Source organism: Bidens hawaiensis, unplaced genomic scaffold (assembly GCF_021521415.1).
Source record: "Bidens hawaiensis isolate Kalapana, Puna unplaced genomic scaffold, B.hawaiensis_p1.1 tig00077363_1, whole genome shotgun sequence".
Lineage (NCBI taxonomy): Eukaryota > Viridiplantae > Streptophyta > Magnoliopsida > Asterales > Asteraceae > Bidens > Bidens hawaiensis.
This window is the reverse complement of record NW_027503334.1, coordinates 26,577-34,664: the sequence shown is the minus strand read 5'-3', so window position 1 is coordinate 34,664 and position 8,088 is coordinate 26,577. Positions and strand designations below refer to the sequence as shown.

Sequence of the window (8,088 nt, the reverse complement as noted above, 5' to 3'; positions counted from 1 at the left end):
AGTTATTTTAAAATAAAAATCAAATAATAACATGGAACTTCATCTTTTAAATACATTGTCAAATAATAATAATAATAATAATCTATATCTATACTCTCTAATAAAAGACTACATGTTTTGCTACTTGTCACCCCTAAATTAAACATCATATTTTTAACAAATTTATAATAGTAAAATAATAGTTACCATTCTTAATATTTATGCTTCAAAATTTGTTAATTTGATATTTAATTCCTATTTTTTTTCAAACATTTGATATTTATAATTATCTTTTACTTTAAAATTGTTTTATAAACTACTGTGCAACGTCTGTATTAATAGTGTTTAACGGGTTTATTGTTTCTCATGTATCGATTATTTATTAAATATTGTATTTTCAAGAATTACCCGTGTTGTACACGGGCCTTAAACTAGTAATAATAATAATAATAATAATAACAATAATAATAATATGATTGTAAACTAAGGAGGGGTGAGAGCGACCTACGGACGTGAAATTCTCGATTCCAAATACCAAAATCAACGATGTTGTTGTTGCCTGCTGGTGTCTCGCTGTTGCTAGCCTGCTAGAAATTCTGATTCAATCACCCCCAAAACCAGCGTAGGTCGATCATTATCCGTTGGTTATGGTTCAAATGTAAAAGGTTCAAATCATTTGAATTTTTGATTATTTTCGTCCCCACCCCCAATTTAAAAGTTTAAGTTCTGCCTCTTAACATTATCTATGTGTATTATATGAATGTACAAGGTTTGATCATTTCAAACATCATCATCAAAAAATCATATTACCTAGTAAAAGATTCTTTGTACATGTGGGAGGTTAAAAGCTCAGAAGGACAAGTAAAATCAGAGAAAAATGGATTGCATCCTCATTTCAATCCACCTTTCGAATAGATGCCCTATAGCTTCATTACCGGAATTACCTATATAAAGTCCCATTTCAACCATATTAAACAAAGTTTGATGAACCTTGGTATAACTTAACAAAACATGGTTTTGTTACTGCCTCTTAACATTATCTATGTGTATTATATGAATGTACAAGGTTTGATCATTTCAAACATCATCATCAAAAAATCATATTACCTAGTAAAAGATTCTTTGTACATGTGGGAGGTTAAAAGCTCAGAAGGACAAGTAAAATCAGAGAAAAATGGATTGCATCCTTATTTCAATCCACCTTTCGAATAGATGCCCTATAGCTTCATTACCGGAATTACCTATATAAAGTCCCATTTCAACCATATTAAACAAAGTTTGATGAACCTTGGTATAACTTAACAAAACATGGTATATGTAGCAATATCTCCCCATTTGAATCTAACGAGATGCTAGTGCCACACGTTGCGACGAGTTTCACTCATATTTTCAGTCTAAGTAATGATTTATATTTATATTCTTGGACAAAATGGCCATATATTTTTGTTTATGTCCTGATGTGATACATGAGATAGGTTACTATACGTGAAGTGTTATAATTTTGTTTCCTACATTGCTTTAACCAAACTACTTTTTCAATGACTTATAATACTTCTCCGTATTCTTTATTTATTTTTTTAATCAACTTTTCATACTTTTTAATTGTTATAACCAACCCATTATAATTCTTTTTCTAGTTTTTCTTCAAACAATTCATTCTGTTCTTTTTTTATTTTTTGAACGAACCCATAAACTTATTTTTTATTAATCTTTTAAAGCAACACAATATATTTTCTATGAAAAAAGTACAAGCAAAAAGATTCATGTCAAATAAAGTTGGTCCGCTACCTATGTAAATATATCAAATACAAAACTAAAAATAAAATATCAAAGAAAGTTAATTCGTTACCGTCTAATAATCAATACCTTGATAGAAATACAAGAAGCAGGATGCACGGTCCTTTTACCTAAACATTTACTAACAATAGATGTGATAGATGACTCGACATAGTCTGGTTTTAGTTTTGTCATAATCTCATGTAATCTAAAGTATTCTAAACTTAGTTATATTAATTTCTTAAATTAGTAATTTTATTTTTACCCCACCCCTCATCTAAACCTTGGATCATCTTGGTTTTTCCTAAACCTGGTTTTTCCTAAACCTTTGATCATGTTTGTAATCTAAACCATTGATCATAATGGTTTTATCTTAGGTTTGTCATGCTCTTTGTGTTTCGTTTAGCTCCTCACATGACAAATTCAAGAAGCTATAACACTTTATTTAAAAAAAATTTATTTTTAAAAATTAATTTCACATGTATATATGTCATTAAAACTTATGTATCATTCATAATTTCACATGCTTAAATCGCTCCATTTTGAAAAAAAAAATATATTATTAGGTCATGTTATTTATTAAGATATATCATTAAGTGTTTTATAAAGAATATCGGAATGTTACGTTTGTCAAAAGCGCATTTAGAATATTAATGCCCATACCACTTAGGCTAACCCGTCACCCAACACATGTGCTTCGGGTTTTCCCCTCACATTAAGCTTACCCTAAATGTTGACAAATTCAAGTCTTCTTATCCTTTCTTCTAGGATATCAATGTCTTGGCAAATGATAAGGGTTCCAACTTCAATTAATTAATCTCCACAAACCCGATTCTTCAATCAGATGACAAGATTTTTAAATTGAAATACGACTATTTGAATATTTTTTCCCCTACCTATGATAAAATAAGCCCAACTGTTAGATCATTTGATCCCAACTCGTTCAGTAATCATCCCCATCTTATGAAGCATTCTCCGAATACTCAAAGCTCAAATTGTCCGGTTTCAATTTTTGAAAGACCAAAACGAATGTTGTAAAAATAGAATCTTGAACTCATTCAAACATAGCAAAAACCCGAACAAATTATTTTGCAAAGAAGCATGGATTTTGACAAATCCCCCCCTCTTCTTTTGCAAAATATGACCAAAATGCCCTTGCCATCTGAAATTAATTTTGACCGAAATTAGGCCCGTAAACATAATAACTTGTTGAAACGCCATAACCCGATCAATTTTGACTTGTATAGTCAATCCCAGCTTTTGACAATTACCAAATTGCCCTTTATGTAAAACAGGCCCGTTTGACTTTTCCGGTCAACAATATCCAACTTTTCCAAAATTTGCAGTAACACCACATTTATCCCAAACTATTCTTTAACCACATATCAATTGCAGCAGCTAAATTGTGGACTTCATCTCTGTTGAAAACGACTTTCAGCTTTAACCATCAGAGTCTCAATTATCACAATATGCTCATCATAAAAGGTCACCTACGATCCTATCTGATCATCGATTGTATTAGACAATTTTCGCATCAGAACCCTAAACTAGAGTTTTCGCTATGTAAAAGATCACAAGTTTTCGTGTCTTAATCGGTTTACGCATTTGGAAGCTCGAACCGAAATTACCTTTTTTTTTAATCAACTTGTTCCGACTCTAACCCATTCTGACCCGAACCTGTTTTGACATGTGACCCAAACCCACCCGACTTGACAGTCCTACTGGTGAATCATAATTGTTACTTTGATTTAATAATCTTACGATTCTATTTTATCTTTGATCTCACATAAAAATTATAGGAATCATGACTTGTATAATGTTGTTTGCTTAAATGACTGAATTAACAAAAGACTAACATTACTCTAACTTTAAAACAGAAAAATCAGTTGAACTGGCAAGTAGATAACTAAATTGTTATAGTGTGTTAAAAAGAAATGGTGTTGAAATATATATCATTACATAAGAAATTAGTAACAAATTTGCAGAAAACTTAAACCCATATTTTGTAAGCTTATGGAAGAAAAAATTACTACAAATTCAAAACTAAATAAAAGAATTTAAAAAAAAAAATTCTACTTTCATATGTTGTCTGTCATGTTGGCAAAACAAAATGATAGCTTTGCTTTTATTCCACCAACTGTTGCTCCTCTATAAACATTGCTCCACCCACTGCGGCAGCTTCTCACGGTCACCACCGCCATACCCCGGCTTCTCCGACGAACTATACAACCCAACTCCCACCGACGAAACATCCTTAACCAAACTATTTACCCACGAAACATCTGGCTCATGACCAGCATTCATAGGTAAACCATTTCTCAACCCAAAGGATACAGACTTTCTAAACTTATTAGCCATGTCACCATTAAACCCCCAATCCACCTTCCCATCAGGCGAACCCCATTGTGAAATTGGCGAGCCCACGGCTCCCGCACCGCGGTCAATGAAGCTTTGACTGCGTTGTTTCGAGAATGCACCTGACCTTGAGTTTATCACTGCTTGGGCCACTGCGGCCGATGTATCGAAAGCGAAATTTGCGGGTTTTCGTATGGGAGAAGACGAGTAATTCGATTGCAATTGGGTTGATCCGAAAACATCATCGAGATTAGTGGGATTTAATTCCCCAAATCTATTGGAGTAAACATTTGAACCAAAATCATCAATCATGTGTTGTTTATGTTGTTGAGATAGTAAGCTTCGCATTTCCATATCTCTAGCATTAAAAGAAGTCCTCAAACGACTCCCCGAAAGTTGCAGCGCAGGAGGAGTCAAATGGTTCTTGGTTTGCCACCCATTCACGGGAGAAATAGTTGGTGACATGGGTGGTGTAGAACCAAGAACCATTGAGCCAGAGCTCTGACTATGACCCGGGCTCATCAAACCCATTTCAGTTGAAGAACGTTCAACTGAAATGGGTGAAGGGATTGCCGACCCTGTAGAAGCATACAAGGGTCGCAACTCCTCAACTCTGTGCGCGAAAAAACAAACTTTTCGCGCACATGACATCTCATCCTTACACAACCGCGTCTTGTACTGAGCCGGGTGAAGCCACGACTCAAACACCCCGTGCGCGTACTCACACGCGTCCCCGTTCCCGCAGCTTCCTTTACGAAACTCCGGGCACGGGACACACGTGTAATTAAACTTTTTCAGGTCCCGCCTTCGCGCGTTCTCCCCGGGATGAACAAACGGGCACTCGGTCCAATCGTGCGTATAAGCTCTCGAACACGGCTTCACCTTAAACGTATACATCCTAAACTCATCGGAACCGTACAACTCATTATTAATATCCGGCAAAGATACATCCACCGGATACTCCTTTCTCACCGGAGCAACTTCCTCCAATACAAAACCCTTCAATATCATCTCCAAACCCTTTCGAATACTCGCTTTGATTCCACGAGCAATCACGTCACCGGGTTTGTTCCCGTTAGCATCCGTTAAGCTGACGTCAGCACCGGCGTCAATTAACAGCTTAGCAACTTCAACTGACATCGGAGACCCGCCGGCGGCGGCGCAGTGGAGGGCGGTGGCGCCGTCGGTGGGGGAGGTTTTGTTGACGTCGATGTTATTGTTATCAATTAGATACTTTGATATTCGATTGCTTCCGTAGACGGAAGCAATCATTAATGGGGTTCGTTGCAAGAACCCCATTGATTTGGATGAAATTTTCCTTCCGTACCATAATCCGACGTCATCGACACCGATGTTGTGCTGTTCAACCTCGGATAAGAACCCGGGAGCATCATCGGCGGCTGCTAAGTCGAGTAGTTTCGAGTATTTCATTAGAACCATATTTGTGTATGTTGGTAAACAAGGTTAAGAAGATGAAGAGAATGAATTGGAATGATTGGTATTTATACGAGGAAAATAATAATATTATTTTGGACACGAGGGGTGGGGAGGAAGGTGTGAGTTACTTTCTGTGGGTCAAAAGTCAAAGCATTCATTCAACTATGGTGGAACTGAGGGCTCACCCACTTCAAAACAGCAAATAATTAATCTCAAATGCAAACGAAATGCAAATTCAAACCCGTCCCACGCGGTTCAGGTATAAGGGCACAGAAAGTTCGGACTCGGTCACTCGGACTAAGACCGTGTTGAATTTGGGAGCTGATTAAGTCAAACTATGTGTTATTGATGATAAGATTTCAACTTTTCATTTACCGTGGTTAGGGGTGTTCAGCATTCGAATCAAACTCGAATAACTCGAAATTCGATTTGACTCGTATTTGAATTTGACGGTTCGAATTCAAATTTCAGTTATTCGAATTTGATTCGAACTCGATTTTAGTAATCGAATACGAATTTATGATTATAAATTCGTATTTGATTCGAAATTCGAATTCAAATTATTCATTTTATTTTTATTATATATATACATACTTATAAAAAGATAAATTATATAAATCTTTCGAGTTATAGAGATTAAAAATAGAAAGCTCATCATTTCGGTTAATAATTAATGTAATTGGACATTGATAACTTTAAATTATTTATTTATTTATCGACTTGTACATTTTGTTGTTAAAAAACTCAAATTTATAGTGGTTTTGAAATTGAAATATATATTTTTTAATTGAATTCGAATCGATTCGAATTTGATTCGAACAATAGTTTCGAATCGAATTTCGAATTAGCTATTCTGAATTCGAATCGAATCGAACCGAATTTTTCGAATCTATTTCGAATTCGAATCCAGCATTAAAATTTCAAAATTCGAACAATTCGACTCAAATACATTCGAATATTCGAAATTCGATTCGTTAAACGCCCCTAATTGTGGTTGCACTTTGAATAGAATTAAGGTTTATTTTGTTGTGAGTTAGGAGTTATTACTTATTGGTCACAAAATACCACTTCATTATTAAAAATTAGAAAACCTGAAATGAAAACAAAATGCAATCTCTCTTTTTATCTAGATTCTCTGTCCAACTCTCCCCAATTTAAATCCACCAACTCCTATCATCACCGACCACCACCACCACTACCCACCCTTACCCCATGAATTTCCGGACATAATTCTAGCACGTGCACCACTGTGGAATCACCGCCTCCACTCCATGAACCATCACCAACATGTAGTTCCGACAATCATATGCACCCAATCTAAACCTCGACACCACATGCAACAACCCCACCTCAACACATATCCTCTTTCTATTGTTTTTACCATAAGTGTGTCCACAATATCTAGGCTTTCACACCGGAAAACGAGATATAAGATGACATGCAACCAAATGAAAGAGTAGATCGAGAGAGATACAATGGATGAAGTCAACGTATCTGTCCCCGGAAAAACGAGATCTACGCCCACATGCAAGCAAATCAACTTGTCTGTTTCCAACTGTTGATTGAAGCCCGACTGTTGATCGAAGCCCTAATCGGAAAGTCGTGGGTGAGGTTTCCGATGCAAAGTTTTTTTTTTTTTTTTTTGCGTCCACATTAGGCGGAAATGGGATTATGATTCTAGTTTCAAGTTGAGCAGAGATGGTGGTCGTAAGGTAACTATGATTGTGCTGGTTATGACATTATGATGGTGGTGGGTGGTAGAGGGTATGACTGTTATTTTTTACCGTTACCCGAAACCCGACCTGAATAACTATTAACCCGAACTCAAAAGTACCCGTACACATGAAACCTGAAGCCGAATCTAACGAACCCGACTACAACCCGAACTAATACGAGTCGAGTACCGATTACTTTTTGTTGGGTTTCGGGTAAACCGGAATAACATGTTTGACTATACATTATATTCAATTATTATATCACTTGCGTTATACTATTCAACGAATATCGTTGCCTAACCAATTCCTTTTTTACGTCGCCTATTCCATTCCGATTCCATTCCCACCTATCGATTACAATTCCAACATGCATTAATCTAGAGATTACGTATGACTATTTATTCAATCAATCGATTGGTTTTTCATGCTCAGTTCATCAGTCGACCGCTTATACATTCAATCAATCAAAGCGCTCTTCATACTCTTTCGATTGGATTATGTGGTGTGTTATTTGCTTATGTAAGTTAAAACTTGAAGATGATATATTTGCATAAATTTTAGCATAATACTCGAAACCTGATTAACCCGTACTCATAAAACCCGAACCCGAGTAACCAGAGGGAGATTAGGGTCGGGTATGAGTACTCAAATAAAATTTCTAGAACCCGAGGAACCCGACTTGAAAACCCGAAAGTACAACCCACATAACAACCCTAGTAGAGGGGGGCGAATAGATGGTGAGGTATAGATTTTAGGGTTGATGAAGTAGGGAAAAAGTGATTTGGGTATAATGGATTAATAAAAGAATAAAAAAATGTCATCTATG

General features: G+C 35.9%; 1 pseudogene; it reads right to left on the bottom strand.

Annotated features, from left to right (window-relative positions):
* Window positions 1-3,876: 3,876 nt before the first annotated feature.
* Window positions 3,877-5,594, bottom strand: LOC143606817 (zinc finger CCCH domain-containing protein 29 pseudogene; annotated as a pseudogene).
* Between the last annotated feature and the right edge of the window lie 2,494 nt (window positions 5,595-8,088).